Source organism: Pseudorca crassidens, chromosome 5, assembly GCF_039906515.1.
Source record: "Pseudorca crassidens isolate mPseCra1 chromosome 5, mPseCra1.hap1, whole genome shotgun sequence".
Taxonomy (NCBI): domain Eukaryota; kingdom Metazoa; phylum Chordata; class Mammalia; order Artiodactyla; family Delphinidae; genus Pseudorca; species Pseudorca crassidens.
The window spans coordinates 120,791,505-120,816,648 of NC_090300.1; the positions used below are offsets into that span (position 1 = coordinate 120,791,505).

General features: G+C 36.5%; 1 protein-coding gene across 2 annotated transcripts in view; it reads right to left on the reverse strand.

Annotated features, from left to right (window-relative positions):
* Window positions 1-25,144, reverse strand: part of SAMSN1 (SAM domain, SH3 domain and nuclear localization signals 1) — a 455,109-nt gene that overhangs the window by 247,947 nt on the left and 182,018 nt on the right. Inside the window, exons 7-8 of one of the 2 annotated variants that reach the window (XM_067739226.1) lie at window positions 23,406-23,502; window positions 21,965-22,105 (exon numbers count right to left, since the gene is read on the reverse strand). The gene's annotated coding sequence lies outside the window, so the exon portion shown is untranslated. The remainder of the gene's footprint in view (window positions 1-21,964; window positions 22,106-23,405; window positions 23,503-25,144) is intronic. The other variant, XM_067739225.1, reaches the window with a different exon arrangement.

Below are 25,144 nucleotides of genomic sequence, written 5' to 3' on the forward strand. Positions count from 1 at the left end.
TCAAAATGTATGATAAGGTGCTAAAGCAATGTTTGGAGGGAAATGTACAGTGCAAAATGCTCATACTGGAGAAAAAAGAATAGTTCTAAATTATCTAAGAACAATAACCCTAACACCTGGTCCTCTCTTCCTTTCCATCAGAGTTAATTATCTTAAGGAAGATACATAAGTACAACAGATAGATTTTCCAAACGCATGCATGTGCATTTTGAAGTCAGACATTATAATCAATTAAGATGAATTCCTAGAACATCTGGTCACCAGCCAGGTATCCGATTTAGGACATATCACTTTAAGCACTAAATGCAACCGCTTTCAATAACATTTTGCTGTCTTCTTCCTTGGAAAGCAAAAATGTCCACTTCAAAACTATAGTGTTTTAATTTAAAGAAAAGTTTATTGTTTACTGCTTATTATTCTTACAGATAAAGATGTAAAAGGGCAAAACACATGATAGGAAAATATAATTAATATGTATATAATAAAATGATAAAGATATGATTATAAATAATGTGTCTTGAACTTAGGTGACCAACCATCACCGATTGCCCAAGTCCAAAGGGATTCTGGAAACATGGGTCTTGAAATGCTGAAACTGGGAAAGTCCTGGGGAAATCAAAACAAGTTAGAGATCCTGCTTCACCTATACTCCAGACAGGTTTACTTTTAAGACATCTAAAAGACTAATTGAATGAAGCATACATCTGTAATGAAACATAGGGGTCTATTTTAACAATTTAAAAAACAAACTTATCAAATCCCTAAAAACAAAGTAATTCAATGTCTTAAAACACATGTTAAATTGATTTTTTTTTTCTTATTTTCATGAGATCTAACTATACGTTTGTTGATAAATCCACAGGTTATGCCTCATGACCTCAGTCCTGGGCCCACTGATAGTTCCTAGACTGCCTCTGTGCATTTGCCATCTTTTCAGTTTGTTTTCTCTCCCTCTCTCTTTTTTTCATAGCTACCACTTTTATTTCTCGGCATTACTCTCCAAGATTCTTGGCCAAAATATACCCACAATCCCCAGTTCTGCTTTCCTCAGCTTCTCAAATGTGTTACAATGTAACCAAGGATAGGCCAACTACTGACTAGTTTTCCTTTTTTCTCCTCTTTAGATGGTGTAGTCAGTGCAGTGGTTCTCCATAGACGTGTGAGTGCTTGTGTGGTAGTGTGTAAGCCTGTATGGGGTGATCTGTTGGGGATACCACAACCAGCAAAGGGCTTCTACAAATGACAGAGACTCCCACCCCTGAAGACTCTACTTTAATTCCTGAAGAACTAGGCTTGGAAGTAGCAAAGAATAATTTGAAAAGACCTCATGATTGATTCTGATATATCTATCCCTAACTCCCCAAGTTCTACCAACACACACACGTGAGTGTGCACACACACACATATACATGTGAGTGTGAGCACACACCCACGCACACCACACACACCAACATAACAATGGAATCCTGATACAAACCAATTATCGATTTCATTCCTGCTAGTAGGTTCTCCAAACTTCCTTCTTTCCCATCCTGCCTCCCTCACACCTACCGCCTACACACACACACACACACACACACACACACACAGACATGCACACACACGTGCACACACACACACTCCAGGAAGACATTTTTCTTTGGGCAGAAAAACAATAGTGAAATAGAAGGCAATTCAAATGATGGTGGGTTGATCTTAGAAGAACTCTACCATCCAAGTGCTCCCCTTGCAGTCTAACAGCTCTGAAGAGAGACTGTGCTATGTTAAGCCTATTATTAACTCACAATAACCCAAAGAGGTAATTACTGTTCTCAGCATCACGTTATAGAAAGGAAAAGTGAGATACAGAGACAGAAAGTAGAATGGGGCTGAGGGGAAGGGACAGTGAGAAGTTATTACTTAATGGGTATAGAGTATCAGTTTGGGTGATAAAATAATTCCTCAGATGAATACTGGTAATGGTTGTGCAACAATGTGAATGCATTAATGCCACTGAACAGTATACTTAAAATGATATCAGATAATGATAATAGTATTGAATGCAAACAATTATTTCAAATCTTAGTTTACCTATTACATTTTTCAAAGCAAAACATATACACTCTTAAAAATATCTACTAATTTTAAAACATTATACAATTCAACTCTACCCACAACAAAGATTTATTCCCAGGTAATCTGAAAAAGGTAGTATACAGGACTGACTCAGTAGTCAGACTACCTGGATTGAGTCCTTCACCACTTGCTAGCTGTGAGGTTGGACACGCCTCCTAATTTCTCAATATATCACTTTACCCTTCTATAAAGTGATGCTGAAAACAGTAACTAATATTAGGGTTATTGTGAATTAATATATATAAAACACTTTGAGCAGTTCCTGGCACATAGCAAACATTCAGTAAACGTTGGCCAAAATGTTTTGTATGGTGTAACAAAAAAGATAAGCTTTTTACTATGTAAAACATTTATATACTGATATAGTATGGATTTTTTAAAATAACATACAAGAAAAACTTTTGATAACTAACAAAGAGAATATGCTAAAGAATTTGCAAAATAAATAAATAAAACTATTCCAGTTGTGTATATTTAAAGTTTTATAGATGATTTATTTTTCCATTGTATAATGATTCTGCAACTCAGGAGTATGGTTTATGTAGGTATGTCCTCTAAGCAGTAGACCATGTGCAATAACAAACAGCCATTGACACTTTTCACTTGCAGACTATTAATGGGAAACAACTTTAATTGCTATTTATGCTTAAAACTTAATGAAGATATGAATAATTTAAATTTTTTGCTATATATACACAAAAAAAGGAATATTAGACTTGCAGTGTTATCCAGCCATTTATTTCCTAGAAGCACATCAAATGGAATTTACCACAAAAACATTTATTAAAACATATGGGCTTCTCTGGTGGCGCAGTGGTTGAGAGTCCGCCTGCCGATGCAGGGGACACGGGTTCATGCCCCAGTCCGGGAAGATCCCACATGCCGCGGAGCGGCTGGGCCTGTGCGCCATGGCCACTGAGCCTGTGTGTCCGGAGCCTGTGCTCCGCAACGGGAGAGGCCACAACAGTGAGAGGCCCACGTACCACAAAAAAACAAAAAACATGAATGAACTTTAATAATGAATATTAGGAGTGGCAATTACCTATTAAAACCATCACTTATTACAAAGAAGGAAATATTATACTAGAATCCCTGTTTCTCTTTCATAAATCTTATTCAGGGGTCCAGCCTTCCAATGAACTGACACTAACTAATTGTTTACTGTCTATACCAAAATTTTCTCCAACTGTTGACAAACCAGTCACAAGGGTACACAGCAGGGGATGGGACCATTTCTTCTACTAATCTTTTAGGCAATTTCTCCTGCATATCTTGGCAGGAAGCCTGTAACAGTTTGAACAGAGTTGTGCACAATATGTGCAGTGCAGCCAAAACTCATTAAGTGCCTTTGTCTCATGCATCTTGTGAAATACAATATTGCACTCCGGATGAGCAATGCCTCCAAATGTTATGTTAACGTTAAGATCACCAGAAACCATTAATTTACTAGTCAAATTACATCTCTCAGAAGCATTTAGACAATGTTATAGGGAATGATCTGCCTATCACCAAATATAAATGAAATTTTAATGACTGTTTTCCAGGTGCTTCAGACACAGGTTAAGAAAGTGTTCTACAATATACTTAATGACTAATTTGTTACAGCATTAAAGTTTATTTTAAACTTTAATTTAAATGTAACACTTTCTATACATTATTTTCCAGGTTAAAAGTCTTGGTAGCACTCTGTATTCATTAAAAGACTACTTTCTTTCAGAGATTTAAGAAAAGACTTCAATTTTTAGTTCCACCTTTTTTTTTTAATTCAACCATAATTGACTTACAATATTAGTTTCAGGCATATAACATAGTAATTTGATATTTTATACATTACAAAATGATCACCACAGTAAATCTAGTTACAATCTGTCATCATACACAGTTATTTACAATATTATTGCCTATATTCCCTATACTGCACATCACATTCCTATTACTTTTTTTTTTTAACATCTTTACTGGAGTATAATTGCTTTACAATGGTGTGTTAGTTTCTGTTTTATAACAAAGTGAATCAGCTATACATACACGTATATCTCCATACCTCCTCCCTCTTGAGTCTACCTCCCACCTTCCCTACACCACCCTCTAGGTGGTCATAAAACACCAAGCTGATCTCCCTATGCTATATGGCTGCTTCCCACCAGCTATCGACTTTACATTTGGTAGTGTATTTATGTCTATGCCACTCTCTCACTTTGTCCCAGGTTACCCTTCCCCCTCCCCGTGTCCTCAAGTCCATTCTCTATGTCTGAGTCTTTATTCCCGTCCTGCTCCTAGGTTCTTCAGAACCTTTTTTTTTTTTTTTAGATTCCATATATATATGTGTTAGCCTATGGTATTTGTTTTTCTCTTTCTGACTTACTTCACTCTGTATGACAGACTCTAGGTCCATCCACCTCACTACAAATAACTGAATTTTGTTTCTTTATCTGGCTGAGTTATATTCCACTGTGTGTATGTGCCACATCTTGTTTATCCATTCATCTGTCGATGAACACTGAGGTTGCTTCCATGTCCTGGCTGTTGTAAATACAGTTGTAATGAATATTGTGGTACATGACTCTTTTTGAATTATGGTTTTCTCAGGGTATATGCCCAATAGTGGGATTGCTGGGTCATATGGTAGCTTTATTTTTAGTTTCTTTAAGGAACCTCCATACTATTCTCGATAGCGGCTGTATCAATTTACATTCCCACCAACAGTGCAAGAGGGTTCCCTTTTCTCTACACCCTCTCCAGCATGTATTGTTTGTAGATTTTTTGATGATGACCTTCTGACTGGTGTGAGGTGATACCTCATTGTGGATTTTTTTTTTTTTTTTTCGGTGTGTGGGCCTCTCACTGCTGTGGCCTCTCCCGTTGTGGAGCACAGGCTCCGGACGCGCAGGCTCAGCGGCCATGGCTCACGGGCCCAGCCGCTCCGCGACATGTGGGATCTTCCCGGACCGGGGCATGAACCCGTGTCCCCTGCATCGGCAGGCGGACTCTCAACCACTGCGCCACCAAGGAAGCCCCTCATTGTGGTTTTGATTCGCATTTCTCTAATGATTAGTGATGTTGAGCATCCTTTCATGTGTTTGTTAGCAATCTGTATATCTTCTTTGGAGAAATGTCTATTTAGGTCTTCTGCCCATTTTTGGATTGGGTTGTTTATTTTTTTGATATGGAGCTGAATGAGCTGCTTGTAAATTTTGGAGATGAATCCTTTGTCAGTTGCTTCATTTGCAAATATTTTCTCCCATTCTGAGTGCTGTGTTTTCATTTTGTTTAGGGTTTTCCTTTGCTGTGCAAAAGCTTTTAAGTTTCATTAGGTACTATGTGTTTATTTTTGTTTTTATTTCCATTTCTCTAGGAGGGGGTCAAAAAGGATCTTGCTGTGATTTAGGTCGAAGAGTGTTCTACCTATGTTTTCCTCTAAGAGTTTTATAGTGTCTGGCCTTACATTTAGGTCTTTAATCCATTTTGAGTTTATTTTTGTGTCTGGTGTTAGGGAGTGTTCTAATTTCATTCTTTTACATGTAGCTGTCCAGTTTTCCCAGCACCACTTATTGAAGAGCCTGTCTTTTCTCCATTGTATATTCTTGCCTCCTTTATCAAAAATAAGGTGACCATATGTGTGTGGGGTTATCTCTGGGCTTTCTATCCTGTTCCATTGATCTGTATTTCTATTTTTGTGCCAGTACCATACTGTCTGGATTACTGTAACTTTGTAGCTTTGTAGCTTTGTCTGAAGTCTGGGAGCCTGATTCCTCCAGCTCTGTTTTTCTTTCTCAAGATTGCTTAGGCTATTCGGGGTCTCTTGTGTTTCCATACAAATTGGGAAATTTTTTGTTCTAGTTCTGTGAAAAATGCCATTGGTAGTTTGATAGGGATTGCATTGAATCTGTAGATTGCTTTGGGTAGTATAGTCATTTTCACGATGTTGATTCTTCCAATCCAAGAACATGGTATATCTCTCCATCTGTCTGTATCATCTTTAATTTCCTTCATCAGTGTCTTATAATTTTCTGCATACAGGTCTTCTGGCTCCTTAGGTAGGTTTATTCCTAGGTAGTTTATTATTTTTTTTGTTGCAGTGGTAAATGGGAGTATTTCCTTAATTTCTCTTTCAGATATTTCATCATTAGTGTACAGGAATGCAAGAGATTTCTGTGCATTAATTTTGTATCCTGCTACTTTACCACATTCATTGATTTGCTCTAGCAGTTTTCTGGTACAATCTTTAGGATTCTCTATGTATAGTATCATGTCATGTGAAAACAGTGACAGCTTTACTTCTTCTTTTCCAATTTGGATTCCTTTATTTCTTTTTCTTCTCTATTGCTGTGACTAAATCTTCCAAAACTATGTTGAATAGTAGTGGTGAGAGTGGGCAACCTTGTCTTGCTCCTGATCTTAGAGAAAATGGTTTCAGTTTCTCACCATTGAGAATGATTTTGGCTGTGGGTTTGTCATATATGGCCTTTATTATGTTGAGATAAGTTCCCTCTATGCCTACTTTCTGGAGGGTTTTGATCATAAATGGGTGTTGAATTTTGTCAAAAGCTTTTTCTGCATCTATTGAGAAGATCATATGGTTTTTATCCTTCAATTTGTTAATATTGTGTATCACATTGATTGATTTGCGTATATTGAAGAATCCTTGCATTCCTGGGATAAACCCCACTTGATCATGGTGTATGATCCTTTTAATGTGCTGCTGGATTCTGTTTGCTAGTATTCTGTTGAGGATTTTTGCATCTATGTTCATCAGTGATATTGGCCTGTAGTTTTCTTTCTTTGTGACATCTTTGTCTGGTTTTGGTATCAGGGTGATGGTGGCCTCAAAGAATGAGCTTGGGAGCGTTCCTCCCTCTGCTATGGTTTGGAGGAGTTTGAAAAGGATAGATGTTAGCTTTTCTCTACATGTTTAATAGAATTCACCTGTGAAGCCATCTGGTCCTGGACTTTGGTTTGTTGGAAGATTTTTAAGCACAGTCTCAATTTCAGTGCTTGTGATTGGTCTGTTTATATTTTCTATTTCTTCCTGGTTCAGTCTTGGAAGGTTGTGCTTTTCTAAGAATTTGTCCATTTCTTCCAGGTTGTCCATTTTATTAGCATATCATTGCTTGTAGTAATCTCTTATGATTCTTTGTATTTCTGCAGTGTCAGTTGTTACTTCTCCTTTTTCATTTCTAATTCTATTGATTTGAGTCATTTCCCTTTTCTTCTTTATGAGTCTGGCTAATGGTTTATCAATTTTGTTTATCTTCCCAAAGAACCAGCTTTTAGTTTTATTGATCTTTGGTATTCTTTCCTTCATTTCTTTTTCATTTATTTCTGATCTGATCTTTATGATTTCTTTCCTTCTGCTAACTTTGGGGGTTTTTTGTTCTTCTTTCTCTAATTGCTTTAGGTGTAAGATTTGGTTTTTTATTTGAGATGTTTCTTCTTTCTTGAGGTAGGATTGTATTGCTATAAAGTTCCCTCTTAGAACTGCTTTTGCTGCTTCCCATAGGTTTGAGTAATATTGTTTTCATTGTCATTTGTTTCTAGGTATTTTTTGATTACCTCTTTGATTGCTTCAGTGATTTCTTAGTTATTAAGTAGTGTATTGTTTAGCCTCCATGTGTTTGTAGTTTTTACATATTTTTTCCTGTAATTGACATCTAGTCTCATAGCGTTGTGGTCAGTAAAGTTAGTAGATATGATTTCAGATTTCTTAAATTTATCAAGGCTTGATTTGTGACCCAAGGTATGGTCTATCCTGGAGAATGTTCCATGAGCACTTGAGAAGAAAGTGTATTCTGTTGTTTTGGGATGGAATGTCCTAGAAGTATCAATTAAGTCCATCTTTTTAAATGTATCATTTAAAGCTTGTGTTTCCTTATTTATTTTCATTTTGGATGATCTGTCCATTGGTGCAAGTGGTGTGTTAAAGTCCCTTACTATTATTGTGTCACTGGCGATTGCCCCTTTTATGGCTGTTAGCATTTGCCTTATGTATTGAGGTGCTCCTATGTTGGGTGCATAAATATTTACAATTGTTATATCTTCTTCTTGGATTGATCCCTGATTATGTAGTATCCTTCTTTGTCTCTTGTGATAATCTTTATTTTAAAGTCTATTTTGTCTGATATGAGAATTGCTACTCCATCTTTGTTTTGATTTCCATTTGCATGGAATATCTTTTTCCATCCCCTCACTTTCGGTCTGTATGTGTCCCTAGGTCTGAAGTGGGTCTCTTGTAGACGGCATATATAAGGTCTTGTTTTTGTATCCATTCAACCAGTCTATGTCTTTTGGTTGGAGCATTTAATCCATTTACATTTAAGGTAATTATTAATATGTATGTTCCTATGACCATTTTCTTAATTGTTTTGGGTTTGTTTTTGTAGGTCTTTTCCTTCTCTTGTTTTTCCTGCCAAGAGAAGTTCCTTTAGCATTTGTTGTAAAGCTGGTTTGGTGGTGCTGAATTCTCTTAGCTTTTGCTTGTCTGTAAAGACTTTAATTTCTCCATCGAATCTGAATGAGATCTTTACTGGGTAGAGTAATCTTGGTTGTAGGTTTTTCCCTTTCATCACTTTAAATATGTCCTGCCACTCCCTTGTGGCTTGCAGAGTTTCTGCTGAAAGATCAGCTGTTTACCTTATGGGGATTCCTTTGTATGTTGTTTGTTTTTTCTCCCTTGCTGCTTTTAAATTTTTTTCTCTGTATTAATATTTGATGGTTTGATTAATATGTGTCTTGGCATGGTTCTCCTTGGATTTATCCTGTATGGGACCTTGTGTGCTTTCCGGACTTGATTGACTATTTCCTTTTTAATATTGGGGAAGTCTTCAACTATAATCACTTCAAATATTTTCTCAGTCCCTTTCTTTTTCTCTTCTTCTTCTGGGACCTCTATAATCCGAATGTTGGTGCATTTAATATTGTCCCAGAAGTCTGTGAGACAGTCCTCAATTCTCTTCATTCTCTTATCTTCATTCTGCTCTGAGGTAGTTATTTCCACTATTTTATCTTCCAGGTCACTTATCTGGTTTTCTGCCTCAATTATTCTGCTATTGATTCCTTCTAGAGATTTTTAAATTTATTGCATTGTTCATCATTGTTTATTTGCTCTTTAGTTCTTCTGGGTCCTTGTTAAATGTTTCTTGTATTTTCTCCATTCTACTTCCAAGATTTTGGATCATGTTTACTATCATTACTCTGAATTCGTTTTCAGGTATACTGCCTATTTCCTCTTCATTTGTTTGGTCTGGTGGGTTTTTACCTTGCTCCTTCATCTACTGTGTGTTTCTCTGTCTTCTCATTTTGCTTAAGTTACTGTATTTGGGGTCTCCTTTTTGTAGGCTGCAGGTTCGTAATTCCCATTGTTTTTGGTGTCTGCCCCCAGTGGCTAAGTTTTATTCAGTGGGTTGTATAGGCTTCCTGGTGGAGGGGACTAGTGCCTGTGTCCCAGTGGATGAGGCTGGACCTTGTCTTTGTGGTGGGCAGGACCGTGTCTGGTGGTGTGTTTTGGGGTGTCTGTGACCTTATTATGATTTTAGGCAGCCTCTCTGCTAATGGTGGAGTTGTGTTCCTGTCTTGCTAGTTGTTTGGCATAGGGTGTCCAGCACTGTACCTTGCTGGTTGTTCAGTGGAGCTGCATCTTAGCATTGAGATGGAGATCTCTGGGAGAGCTTTTGCCATTTGATATTACATGGAGCTGTGAGGTCTCTGGTGGACCAATGTCCTAAGCTCGGCTCTCCCAAGCTCTCCTCTGAGCTCTCAGAGGAGAAAAAAAAAAAAGGAAGAGAGCAACCAAATCAATAAAAAAAATCTACCAGTGATAATAAACTCTAAATATTAAACTAGATAAACATAAAACCCAAAAGAAGTTAAATGCAGAAGGCAAACCCCAAGTCTACAGTTGCTCCCAAAGTCCACCACCTCAGTTTTGGGATGATTCGTTGTCTACTCAGGTATTTCAGAGATGCAGGGTACGTCAAGTTGATTGTTAGGATTTAATCCACTGCTCCTGAGGTTGCCAGGAGGGATTTCCCTTATCAAGCATATCGTTTGCAAATATCTTCTCCCATTTAGTAGGTTGCATTTTTGTTCTTTTGATGGTTTCCTTCACTATGTAAAACTTTTCAGTTTAATGTCATCTCGTTTGTTTATTTTTGTTTTTGTTGCCCTTCCCTGAGAAGACAGAGCCAAAAAAATTTGTTAAGATCAACGTTGGAGAGTGGACTACCAATGTCTTCTTCTAGAAATTTTATAGTTTCAGACCTTATATGTAAGTCTTTAATTAATTTTGAGTTTATCTTTGTATATGGTATGAAAAAGCAGTTCAGTTTTATCATTTTGCATCTAGCTGTCCAGTTTTCCCAACACCATTTATTGAAGGGACTGTCTTTTCCCCATTGTATATTCTTGCCTCCTTTGTCATAGATTAATTGACCATATGTGTGTGGATTTAGTTCTGGGTTCCCTATTCAATTCATCTATACATCTGTTTTTGTGCCAGTAACATACTCTTTTGATTACTATAGCTTTGTGTTATAGTTTGAAACCAGGGAGCTTGATACCTCCAGCTTTGTTGATCTTTCTCAAAATTATTTGGGATATTCAGGGTCTTTTGTGGTTTCATTCAAATTTTAGGATTATTTGTTCTAGTTCTGTGGAAAATGCCATAAGCATTTTGATAGAGATTGCATTGAATCTGTATATTGCTTTGGATAGTATGGACACTTTAACAATATTAGATCTTCCAATCTATGACAACAGTATACCTTTCCATTTAGTTGTGCCATCTTCAATTTCTTTCATCAGTGTCTTATAGTTTTCAGAATATAGGTCTCTCACCTGCTCGTTTATATTTATTCCTAAGTATTTTATTTTTTTCATGCAATTATAATTGAGATTCTCCTCATTTCTTTTTCTGATAGTCTGTTATTAGTGTATAGATATACACTAATAACTTTACTGAATTTATTTATGAGTTCTAATAGTTTTTAGGTTGAGTCTTTAGGGTTCTATCTATATAGTATCATGTCATCTTCAAACAGTGACAGTTTTACTTCTTTCTTTCCAATTTGGATACATTTTATTTCTTTTTCTTGTTTTATTGCTGCGGCTAGGACTTCCAAAATTATTTTGACTAAAAGTGGGAAGCAGCTGCATAGCACAGGGAGATCAGCTCGGTGCTTTGTGACCACCTAGAGGGGTGGGATAGGGAGGGTGGGAGGGAGGCTCAAGAGGGAGGGGATATGAGGATATATGTATACATATAGCTGATTCACTTTGTTATACAGCAGAAACTAACACAATATTGTATAACAATTATATTCCAATAAAGATTTTTAAAAAATAATAAAAATTTTGAAAGAACAATAAAAGTGGTGAGATTGAGCATCTTTTATTGTTCCTGATCTTAGGGGAAAAGCTTTTAGCTTTTCACCATTGGGTATGATGAACCTATTTACAAAACAGAAGTTGAGTCACAGATGTAGAAAACAAACTTATGGTTACAAAGGGGGATGGGGGGAGGGATAAACTGGGAGATTGGGATTGACATATACACACTACTACATATAGAATAGATAACTAATAAGTACCTACCAAATAGCACAGGGAACTCTGTTAGATACTCTGTAATGAGGTATATGGAAATAGAATCTTAAAAAGAGTAGGTATATATGTATGTATAACTGACTCACGTTTTTGTACAACATAAACACAACATTGTAAATCAACTATACTTCAATTTTTAAAATTAATTTAAAAAACTATGGGATGCAGCAAAAACTGTTCTAAGAGAGAAGTTCATAGTGATACAGACCTACCTCAAGAAATAAGAGAAATCTCAAATAAACAATCTAACTTTATACCTAAAGGAACTAGAAAAAGAAGAACAAACAAGCCCAGAATTAGTAGAAGGAAAGAAATAATAAGGTCAGATTGGAAATAAATGAAATAGAGTTTCATCTTCTATTAATTTATGTGTATTGCCAGGTCCACATTTTACTTTGCCTCCAGTGCTATCATTCCACATATGTATTGTCCTATGTTAAAGTCTGCTCCTAGAATATCTTTAGTACCCCAAATAAAGCCCACTAACAGCTACTTCCCTCTCTCTCCAACTTCTCTTGAAAATGCACCCCATCGATGAATTATCTCTGACTAGAAAGAAGGCAGAGTGATCTCCTCTAATGCCCTTTGTTAAACATTCTCAATTGATCCTTGATACAACAAAATACAGTTATACTTTCTTGTTCCACATATAATATATTAATTATTTAAACTTACATTTTAAAATTATGCTTTTTTTTTTGTCCTAGATTATAAACCTAAAGCCATCAAGTTCTTTGCCTGATTTGGCATGGAATCTAGATCATCACCATATACCAAGAGGTATTTAACAAGTAACGTGCAAATCATTCATTATCTACAAAATTTTATAAACATAAATAGCCAAGCTGATTAAGCAAAATACTAAAGAATTATGTTCTTCAACATCAGTGATTTCATTTATTCAATGTTCTAACTTCCTTATTATCTGAGACACATCCCTAATTGATAGGTGAACAATCCTTTATCGTTTAGTGACAAAATCAAATAAACTACATGACGACCTGAACAATAAGGCAAAAATTGATCTTAAAACTTCCCCCAAAAGACCCCGAATCAACAAGAAATAGATCAATTTAGTCATTAACGGTAGACAAGGCCATCACACCCAGGTCAAAAATTCAACTACATTTGATCTAACGATCAAGAGGTCATTTTTTCCTTTTGCCATTTGCTAAAGTCTACTCATTTAGCCTCCCTTAACTCAATTTTTAAAAATATTTTAAGACAATGATAACATAGCACTTATTGATTTGAAAAATATCCCAATTTATAAAATAGCTATAACACAAACACATTTTTATTGACTTTGTTTTTAATAGACAGTGGGCTAAGACTTAAAAGCACATTTTACAAGTGTAAAGTCCTCATATTTGAGCCACACACAGAAGAAATACTGCCTCCTTACTTACTGATAGATAGTATTAAAGAAGAAGGCAAATAAAATGGATTGTACAAGCATCTGAGCTCATCATTCAATAGAATCCATGAGAATGATAGGTCATGTGCTAAAATGGTTATTTCTGGAGAGCTGAACATGGCAATATTGTAAGATCAGCCTTATTCAGATTTTGTGACTGGTGATTCAGAAAAAGTCAGGCTGGAAACAAATGTAGGCTTGGAACAACTTCTCAAATGTTAGGTGCTCTGAGAATTTTGTAGTGACTTCAATTTTTTATTAATTAAAAAATGTTTTCAGGGTATATGCCCAGTAGTGGGATTGCTGGGTCGTATGGTAGTTCTATTTTCAGTTTTTTAAGGAACCTCCACACTGTTCTCCAGCGTGGCTGTATCAATTTACATTCCCACCAACAGTGCAAGAGAAAACCATAATTCAAAAAGAGTCATGTGCCACAATGCTCATTGCAGCTCTATTTACAGTAGCCAGGACATGGAAGAAACCTAAGTGTCCATCAACAGATGAACAGATAAAGAAGATGTAGCACACATATACAATGGAACATTACTCAACCATAAAAAGAAATGAAACTGAGTTATTTGTAGTGAGGTGGATGGACCTAGAGTCTGTCATACAGAGTGAAGTAAGTCAGAAAGAAAAAAACAAATACTGTATGCTAACACATATACATGGAATCTAAAACAAAAAATGGTTCTGAAAAACCTAGGGGCAGGACAGGAATAAAGACGCAGATGTAGAAAATGGACTTGAGGAAACAGGGGGGGGAAGGGTAAGCTGGGATGAAGTAAGAGAATGGCATTGACATATATACACTACCAAATATAAAATAGATAGGTAGTGGGAAGCAGCCGCATAGCACAGGGAGAGCAGCTCTCAGTGCTTTGTGTCCACCGAGAGGGGTGGGATAGGGAGGGTGGGAGGGAGATGCAAGAGGGAGGAGATATGGGGATATATGTATATGTATAGCTGATTCACTTTGTTATACAGTGGAAACTAACACAGCATTGTGAAGCAATTATACTCCGATAAAGATGTTTAAGAAAAATGCAGAATCTAGTGTCTTCTATAAGGCAACATTAAAGAGATTTGTAAAAACAGAAAATGATTCTACTCTTTCATTAGTATTTTTGGAAAATAAATTTTTTTAAAAAACCAAAAAAAAAAAAATATTTTCAAAGCCCCCATAAAGGTTTGAAAAACTATGAAAGTTCAAATGAATGTTTGTCCTTCAAAAAGCAAAATTAGACAAAACAATCAAAAACCTGGAGAAAGACATCAGGGCACAAAACTAAAATATGACAATTGAAGGTTGATTCTGAAGCCAGACTACCTGGTGAAATTCCAGCTCTAGCACCTGTTAGCTGAGTAGTTAGGAAAAGTTTCTTTCAAGTGACAAATGGGGATAATAATAGTACCTGCTTCAAAGACTTCTGTGTTCATTTAGGTACAGCTATTAGAACAGTGCTGGGCACATAGGAAGTACTACATATGATAATGTTGATCATGATGACAACAATGACGACTTATAAACTTTTCTGTCATTAGTGCATTTTCTGAAAGCATCACCAGATTAGTTTGTCTGTATTTCTTTTATTGAGGTTCTTTGCACTTAAGCCAAAAGAGAAGTAGCTGCTTGTTTTCTGATATTCCTAATAAGATGAGACCTATTCCAGTGAAGCATTCTTTTTAGAAGAGTAGTTGAAATTCCCCAACGTGATGAGTCCTCCAGGGGAGAATAATGGTCTTCAACTTAAAATTGAAGTTAAAAAAAAAGAAATTTCAAAATATTAAAAGTACTATGATGATGTCTGAAAATTAAAATAATTGCAAAAGATAAAAACAGCCATTTCTAATATGGTAATTATTGTCTGAAATGAGTGCCAATTATAGGTCAGAGGAACCTACAAAATACTGCGTATTCTATTATATATTACCAATTTGGTTAAAGAGGGATGGCAGTATCTGTATGCACATTGTGCAAAGAGAACAAATATATTGCAAATATACCTCTATAGTTATATTACCTATTTTACTGCTGCATGTCTAATGAACAAGGGAATTCCACTCTTCATTATTAGCCTGCAAGACTGGCATTTGCTTTACAAGGGTATTGTCAATACAGGAAAGGGGAGATCTCAGAAGTTATCCACTCTACCAATCAGCTCATTTACCACTGGCACATGGATTTAAAAATTGCCCAGCATGGAATCAGAAGCCAGTAATACAGTGTTTTATATCTAGGCATGAGATATAAAATGGTCAATTAGCAGTGTCCTAATAAACAAATGTATTTTGAACAAGAAAGCATTTCAAAACCATTTTTGCTGTGTCCTAATGTTTCAAGCACTTTACCCAAATACTCTTACCATATAAGTACTCTCCCACTGGGAGGGACTGGTCCAGGATATTTCAAAATATCATTTTGAGGAGCACATTCTTGTTTCTCCCTAATCTTACAAGCTTTACTTTCAAAGACCTTTAACAACAGGTGCTAATAAGGTAGTTATCACAATTGGCTACTGTTTATATATATTTAACACTAAGTATTAGAGAATGTAGTGATGATAGATAGAATATATTATCATCATTATTTATTTTCCATTATTTTCTGGAGTGTCTGTTGCCTTTAGGAAATATTACTTGGCAAAAGGCACAATACTCTCCAGCACCACTTTTGCTGTGGTTTTCCGGAAATGCCAAATGCTACAAGCCTCCTGGGGATGAAGACAGTTTTGCAAACATGGATGAGGGCTTCATTTGCTGCCTTTTCACTTAAGAGTCCTCAACAGAACCAATTCTGCACTGATTATTTCTGACGCCATTCTATTTTGAAATGATTTCTCTAGCAAAATTTACGTTGGAAAAATCACAAACACAAGGAGAATGTTTTTTGTTCCCATAACACATTATTTAATAGCATTTTCTCCAAGTGACAGTTATTTTTCCTTCTGGAATATTCTTCTTATGAGGAACTATTTTAGATATGTAGAGGTATTGTTTTACAAATAAATTATGACAGGGATTTCTGTGAAGATGCTAAGTAACTTATATGAGAACCATTGTTTCAGATTTTGCAGGAATTTCAGAATCCTACTTTGAAGAGAATGTTATGGCCAGGATCACTGTAGCTAAATGGGAACTAAAGCAATTATCTCCTACAGACAGCCTTTAAAAGAAACCACCTTTACTCAGTTCTCCAGATACTTATGTAAAAAATGATGTTTGGCATTTGATTCTACTAGAAAACCCTCACCTTTCCTTCGGCTATTTGGTTATGTAGACTTGACCTTAGATATCACAGAAGAAATACAGACTTCAGGTAAATGAAACCAGAGTAACACATGAACATCTAGTGTTTCCAATTCTAATGATTTCTTGGGCAACTAGAGTTTACTTCACTTTACTTCACTCTTGATAAGAAAAATAATCATCAGTGATATATTGATAAAATACCTTTAAAATCCTGTATCTGACAGTTTAAGGTAAAGTTTATGCTCTGGGAGTTCAAATTTTACTGCCTTTTTAATAATTTGTAAATTATGTTGACACTTTTAAGAAAAATGTCCATATTATCTAAGTCCAAATTTTACCGCTTTATTATTTCTATTATGTATTTTGAAAATGGAAGTCTTTTGACCTTAAATAACCAAGTAATAAAATAAAGTAGCAAAAGAAACTGAAAAGCCATGCATCTGACTCTTTATTTCAAACCATTAAAACTCAGAAAAAAATTGATGACTTAATTCATAACCAATAGAAAAAATGAAAAAAATCCTTCTTTATACTGAAAGTATACAGCTAGAGAATAAAAATGAGTAATTTCTGGTTGGTCAAGATAATGGGTAGTTATTATTGTACCGATATATTTAATAGCTTAACCCAGATGGCACTACCTTCCTTCGTCTGTTCTTTGTGAGAAATTACTTGGCTATTTACTACACTTATTTCCCAAAAGAGTGCTTATTATTCTGGGAACACTACTTTACAAACACTCTATCATAAAGAAAAATAGGAAAAGATAATGTCCTCCACCTTTGAAATCGCAATAACATTTTAATGTTAAAAATGATTTGCTTTTTCCTATATCAGTGGTAACACAAATACAGGCATATTTCAGAGATATTGTGGGTTTGGATCCAGACCACTGCAATAAAGTGAATATTACAATAATGTGAGTCACACAAATTTTGTGGTTTCCTGGTGCATATAAAAGTCATGTTTACACTATACTAAAGTCTATTAAGTGTGCAATAGCATTATGTATAACAATGTGCATACCTTAATTAAAAATACTTTATTAATAAAAAATGCTAACCATCATCTGAGCCTTCATAGAGTCTTAATCTTTTTGCTAGTGGAGGGTCTTGGCTTGATGCTGATGCTGCTGACTGATCAGGGTGATGGTTGTTGAAGGCTGGGATGGCTGTGACAATTTCTTAAAATAACACAACAGTGAAGTTTGCTGCATCGATTGACTCTTCCTTTCACAAATGATTTCTCTGTAGCATGCAATGCTGTTTGATAGCATTTTGCCCACAGTAGAACTTCTTTCAAAATTGGAGTCAATCCTCTTATGCCCTGCAGCTTTATCAACTAAGTTTATGTAATATTCTAAATCCTTTGTTGTCATTTCAACTGTCTTCACAGCATCTTCACCAGCATCTTCCATCTCAAGAAACCACTTTTTTTTTTTTTGCTCATGCATAAGAAGCAACTCCTCATCCACTAAAGTTTAATCATGAGATTGCAGCTATTCAGTCACATCTTCAGACTCCACTTCTCATTCTAGTTCTCTTGCTATTCCTACCACATCTGCAGTTACTTTCTCCACTGAAGTCTTTAACCCCTCAAAGTCATCTATGAGAGTTGGAATTAACTTCTTCCAAACTCCTGTTTATGTTGATATTTGACCTCTTCCAATGAATCACAAATGTACTTAATGGCATGTAGAATGGTGAATCCTTTCCAAAAGGTTTTTCAATTTACTTCACTCAGATTCATCAGAAGAATCACTACCTATGGCAGCTATAGCTTTACAAAGTATATTTCTTAAATAATAAGACTTGAAAGTCAAAATCACTTCTTGGTGCATGGCTGCAGAATGGATGTTGTTTTAACAGGCATGAAAACATTAATCTCATTGTACATGTCCATGAGAACTCTTGATGATCAAGTGCATTGTCAATGAGCAGTTATGTTTTGAGAGGAATCTTTATTATGAGCAGTAGGTTTTAACAGTGGGCTTAAAATACTTAGCAAACCATGTTGTAAACAGGTGTGCTGCCATCCATACCTTGTTATCTCATTAATAGAGGACAAGCAGAGTAGATTTAGCATAATTCTTAAAGGCTTTAAGAGTTTCAGAATGGTAAATGAGCCTCAGCTTCCACTCAAAGTCTCAAGCTCCATTAGCCCCTAACAAGAGAGTCAGCCTGTCCTTTGAAGCATTGAAGTCAGGCATTGACTTCTCTCTAGCTAAGAAAGTCCTAGATGTGGCATCTTCTTCCAATAGAAGCCTGTTTCATCTACATTGAAAATCTGTTGTTTAGTGTAGCTAGATATTCTGGAACACCTGCTGCAGCTTCTACATCAGCACTTGCTGCTTCACCTTGCACTTTTATGTTATAGAGGAAACTTCTTTCCTTAAACCTCATGAACCAACCTCTGCTAGCTTCAAATGTTTCTTCTGCGGCTTCCTCACCTCTCTCAGCCTTCACAAAGTTGAAAAGAGTTAGGGCCTTGCCCTTGATTAAGCTTTGACTTAAGGGAATGTTATGGCTGGTTTGGTCTTCTATCCAGACCACTAAAACTTTATCAGCAATAAGGCTGCTTCGCTTTCTTACCATTTGTGTATTCACTGGAGTAGCACTTTTAGTTTCCTTCAAGGACTTTTCCTTTGCATTCACAACTTGGCTAACTGTTTGGCACAAGAGGCCAAGCTTTCAGCATAACTCAGCTTTCAACATGCCCTCCTCACTAAGCTTAATCATCTCTAGCTTTGGATTTAAAAGTGAGAGACAGCAGCACTTCCTTGCACTTGAACACTTAGAAGCCATTGTAGGGTTGTTCATTGGCCTAATTTCAATATTGTTGTGTCTCAGGGAATAGGGAGGCCTGAGGAAAAGGAGAAAGACAGGGAACAGCCAGCTGGTGAAGCAGTCAGAACACGCACAACTCTTATCAATTAAGTTCATCTTAAATAGGAGTGGTTGGTGATGCCCCTAAATAATTACAGTAATAACATCAGGGATCACTGAAAACAGATCACGATACACATATAATAATGAAGAAAAAGTTTGCAGTATTGTGAGAATAACCAAAATGTAATACAGAGACATGAAGCGAGCAAATGCTTTTGGGAAAATGGTGCCAATAGACTTTCTCAACACAGGGTTGCCACAAACCTTCAGTTTGTTTAAGAAAACACGATTATTTGCGGTGTGTAATAAAGTGCAATAAAGTGAAGTAGGTCTGTACTAAAAAATCCTATTTGACAGAAATCCAACAAGAAGCTGAAGTAACATGCCAGGCATGTGGGAAAAACACTGTGGAAAACAGAAAAAAATGCAGTAACCCTTTACCCAATAAATTCCTAGCATTTTAACAGACGGCTTTGTTATTGGCATTCCCACATTATTTCAACAATTACCATGCTGTCTGCCAATCATTGCTTACTAAAATTTGTAAGGACAAAAATGATGCCCATTTCTGTGAAAATACAGTTGACCCTTGAACAACACAGGTTTGAACTGCATGAGTCCACTTATACGTGGGTTTTTTTCAACAAATACATACTGCAGTATTATACAACCTAAGGTAGGTTGAATCGATGGATGTAAGACCACAGATATGGAGGTTAGTGCCCTTAACTCCCATGTTGCTCAAGAGTCACCTGTATTGAATTAAGAAGTTCAAAAGTATGATACCCTTATTAATATTACTTATTGCATATTAAGTCAAATGAAGTATAATACTAATCCTGAGAAGTAGCCTCTTAAAATATAAAAATACCTCGCCTGAATCTATTTCTGCTCTGTACTCTTATTCCACCAACTCGGCTCCCTGTACAAGTCTAATCTATGTTCAAGCTTATTTAAACATATGAAACATTTCAGAGTTTAAATATGAAATGTATCCTGTTACTCAAGCTTTCCCTACTAGCAAACTTGGCTTCAAGCAGACCCTAGAGGCAAACCCTGTCAGAGAAATATTCTCTAGGCCTACCTACCCTCTTCCAAATCCATCTCACTAGAGTAAACAAGCCACGAAAGAAAATCCCCATCCCTAAAATGTTGCTTAGCTTTTGTGTTGCACTAGAGGGTATTATCGACATCCATTCAGAGTTGCGGTCCAGATTTCCCCTGTATTGGTTTCCACTACTACATCTATTATATGATATTCTTTTCAAGCTTATGTTTATAGGAGAAAATCTGAAATACTCAGCCATTGAGCAGACCAAACTCCTAAGCTCAATATACTTCTATCTTCTATGTATTTATGGTCCAAGACTGGTCTTCAGTTTAAAAGTAAAAGAATCAAATGAGACAAAGCATCAAAAAATATATTGCAACTCAATTTAGGGTTTAGTCTAGAAGGCCAAGGAGACTGTCACTTAAGAGAGAACTTCAACCTCTCAACAAATCAAAGTTTATTTTCTTTGACTAGTTCCTTAACTGAAATGAAAAGGTAATTTGTATCATTTCTTGACATGCACAAGCAACTAGTAAATTGAGTCAATCAGCCATAAGAGGTACAATAAGCATTAATGTAATTGATATTAATCATATCCACTGCAATTATGTAAATATAGCTTGGAATGCCATGTGTCAATTTAGTATGCTACTGGTGCTTTTAGAGAACCTATGAATTTCTAAACTCAAAGGCACTAAGAATGCTTGAAAAGCATTGGTATTGCCATTAGCTATGTTCCAGCTGACTTAGGTATTAAAGATCATCTTGACTTAAGATGGTTACATCCCAATAAACCCATGGTTAAGTTGAAAATATCCTAAGTTGAAAATGTATTTAATATACATAACCTACCAAATAACACTGCTTAGCTTAACTACCTTAAATGTGCTCAAAACACTTACATTAGCCTACAGTTGGGCAAAATCACCTGACACAAAGGCTATTTTATAATAAAGTGTTGAATATCTCCTGGAACTTACTGAATACTGTATTGAAAGTTAAATAAAGAATGATCATATGGGCACAGGATGGCTGTAAGTATTGATTGTTCACATTTGTGATCACATGGCTGACCGGGAGCTGCAGGTCATCACCACTGCGCAGCATCATGAGAGAGTATCATACTGTATATCGTTAGCCTGGGAAAAGACCAAAATTCAAGCTTCGAAGTACAGTTTCTACTGAACGCGTTATCATTTTCACATATTGTAAAGTCAAAAAATCGTCAGCTGAACCATCATAGGCTGGGAACCATCTGGATAGGTTAAAAGCTACTCTTGCCACATCTCACAAATAAAGCTGTGAGTGATTCCATCCTAGCCCTCTGGTGAAGCACAATTAGATGAACTAGATGAATTTTTATGCCTTGTATTACATTAACAGCCAATGCATTGAGGTTCTTCATTTGCACGTGGGGGCATGAGAGGAAAGGAAGCACTGAATTGTCCTTCAGAATGTGTGGTCCTGAAATCTATTTTTGCAGGTGAGCTCTTTGAGATGCCTTCTGAATAAGGGCTCAAATTATTAAAACAAAATGCCATCGTCTATGGCAAAGAAAGAGTTTGACTACATGAATGAGACAAAACAGAAACCCCTGCGAGTTAAAGGAATGCTTTAAAAGAAGGATAAGACGGGGCTTACCTGGTGGCGCAGTGGTTGAGAGTCCGCCTGCCGATGCAGGGCACGCAGGTTTGTGCCCCGGTCCGGGAGGATCCCGCGTGCCGCGGAGCGGCTGGGCCCATGGGCTGTGGCCGCTGGGCCTGCGCGTCCGGAGCCTGTGCTCTGCAGCGGGAGGGGCCGCAGCAGTGAGAGGCCAGCGTACCGCAAAAAAAAAAAAAAAAAAAAAGAAAACTAGGATAAGACAATTGTGTATCTGTCACATATTACAAAAATATAACTTCAGGAACATCCACCTCTGTTTCTGCTTTTGCAATTTTAAGTTTTAGTCAAAAACTCTCAGCCATATCTTTCTCTCTTCCTATTGCGGAGATATAGCTCATGTGATGTCACAAGATGAAGGCTGTTAAGGCAGCTGCTCATCATAAAAGGTCTCTAAAAAGCAATAGCTTCAGCTGTATCAAATCTTCCCTGTGGAGCCATATTCAGACACATGAGCCAAACTCATACCATGTGCCTTCTTCCTCTCATACAAATGAAAAGCAAAACACTGGGGGGAAAAGACAGTAAAATCAACATTAGGCCTGTCAACTTAATTATTTCAGCACAAGTTATTGAGTTTTATGTAATGGATTCACCCCAAATTATGTGCTCCTATAAAAAAATCATCTTTGATAACAGATATTGTTATTTAACTTATGGCTTATTTTCCATTTAGAATCTCCAGGTATTTAATGTCACATGTTTTAGGCAATAGGACTCCTCTATATAAATACAATGCATCAAAAATTTAACCTGGGGGCTTCCCTGGTGGCGCAGTGGTTGAGAGTCCGCCTGCCGATGCAGGGGACACGGGTTCGTGCCCCGGTCTGGGAAGATCCCACATGCCGCGGAGGGGCTGGGCCCGTGAGCCATGGCCGCTGAGCCTGCACGTCCAGAGCCTGTGCTCCGCAAAGGGAGAGGCCACAACAGTGAGAGGCCCGCGTACAGCAAAAAAAAAAAAAAAAAAAAAAAAAAAAAAATTTAACCTGCTTGCTCTTCTAATCAGAGGCAGCTCTACTGTGAAGTGATCGAGGTAGCTACCAAGGACTTCATAGAGGAAGTTTCAAGTAATACAGTCAATTTTACTCTCACCTTACAGAATTAAGAATAAAATTCAGTTTTCCCAACATTTGATAAAACATGTGTTTTGTTTCTTCTATTACAATTTTAAATAACAAGATAAACAAGTGTATCACACACACAGGCAAGAGTATTATGAAGTCACAATACAGCTTTGGTTGGGTATCTCACTAATTCTAGGCCCACCTTTATTTCAAATGGATAATATTTGAGAAAAATGATTAGCCTCAATCCAAATTCCTAATATATCCAGCCATATTCACCAGAGCTATGCATTTCAGTTCAGAATTTTGTCATTTTATTTCACTCACAAAATTCTTTATGACTGAATCAATTCACTTACATCATATGTATAAATGATGATCAATGGTTTGGAAAAACCAAAAAGCCAAAAACACTCATATTCTTCAACCCAGTGATCCAATTCCTGAAAATTTGTCCTATGGAAATAACATAAGAAACAGCAGCAAAGTAAGCACATGTTCAGTGCACTGCTACTTTAAGGGAAAAATAAATACTTCTACATGTTTGCTAAATTATTCTATATTCACTATACGACATTATATAGCTATTAAAATTATTGAAAGCTGTGTATTCTTATATTTAATAAGCAAAAGACTGTTTGAAGGTGCTGTTTATATTTGCTCACCTTTAGTGCTACCTGGTGTTCTCCCTCATCTTTCTTGTGAACTGCACGTACACTGGTCACCAATAATTTCCTAATGGTTAAATTCTGGGCCACTATCAACCAGTTATTTTGATTGACTTCAACAAGGAGCAAAAGGAACTCAACCTTCTCTGCCATCATCTTCCATTTCTCCACTCCCTCCCTACCACATATACTTTGCTCCTTTTCCTGTATGCTCTAGTCGTAAACTTGGGGGCCTTCCTTGTCCCCTAAAATGATCTCTTAAATATCTGTTGTAATCCTGAGTTCCTCTCTATCTCCTGCACCAAGCTGCCTCGTTCAGTCCCTCATGATCTCCTCCCTAAACTACTGCAATTGCCTCCCTACTCATCTCTCTGCTCCCAGTTCCTCCCCAGTCTACTTCATCCTCCACCTTCCCAATTTCTCACCATGTCACTTTCTCTTTAAAATCATTGATGCCTTCAAATTAAACTCAAATAGCTTGTATAGTATGCAGGGACTTTCTCGCATCTCGCATCTTTCTCGCATCTCTCCTTTTCTCAAAGAAGAAAAGGCCCTATTTCACATTGCTATGTGCTCCCACTTATACTGAACAACTTGCATCTCTCCTCATTTCTGCACCCGTTGGAATCCCTGCCTGCAACGTCTTTTCTTACCTTATTTGCCTCACTCACTCACCTGTGTCTCCTTTTACTATTCCAGAGTACTCTAAACATAACTTCTAATTTAACTGTTTACATGTACATCTCTTCCACTATATCTTGACCTCCTCTGGTCAGGCATTGTGTCATATTCATTTTTTTATCCCCAACTATGTTATAACCTCTGGTATTTAGTAGAAACCTAAGAAATATTTATTGAATGAATGAATGAGTGAATAAAAGGAGTAAATAAAGGACCTACAGCTATGTAAAATATGCATACATGTAGGCAAAGACTAGAAGTAAATGTGGGAAATAGCCAATTTCTGATAACTGAATTAAAAGTATTTCTATTTTCAGTTATTTTATGAAAATATTACAATTATAAATATCTTTAAAATCCATAGTAAATGCCTACTATAGAAATTTCCATTGATGAGTAAATACTGATTAGCAGTATTCTCCTTGCTTATAGTACTGGTAACTTCTGTATGTACTAGTGCAATATAAGTAGAGATCTTTTGAGAAAACTTTTAGGCCAAATAGAGTTCCTGTATAAAAAATTACTGGTCCAAAGTCACAATATTCAAAGTCATTCAAGATATTAGAATCTTGGGGACTTATTTGAAATGGACAGGCAATTTCTGAAAGGTTTGCTTAAGGCTTCTGTCCTAAGTAGTAACCCTGCTAGTTCATGTATGCAGTTCTGTCCATAGGCAGAATATGAAATTGCAAATGGGAGTGAAATGCTCATCAATCAAACATCAAATACTAACAAAATCCAGAAAATCT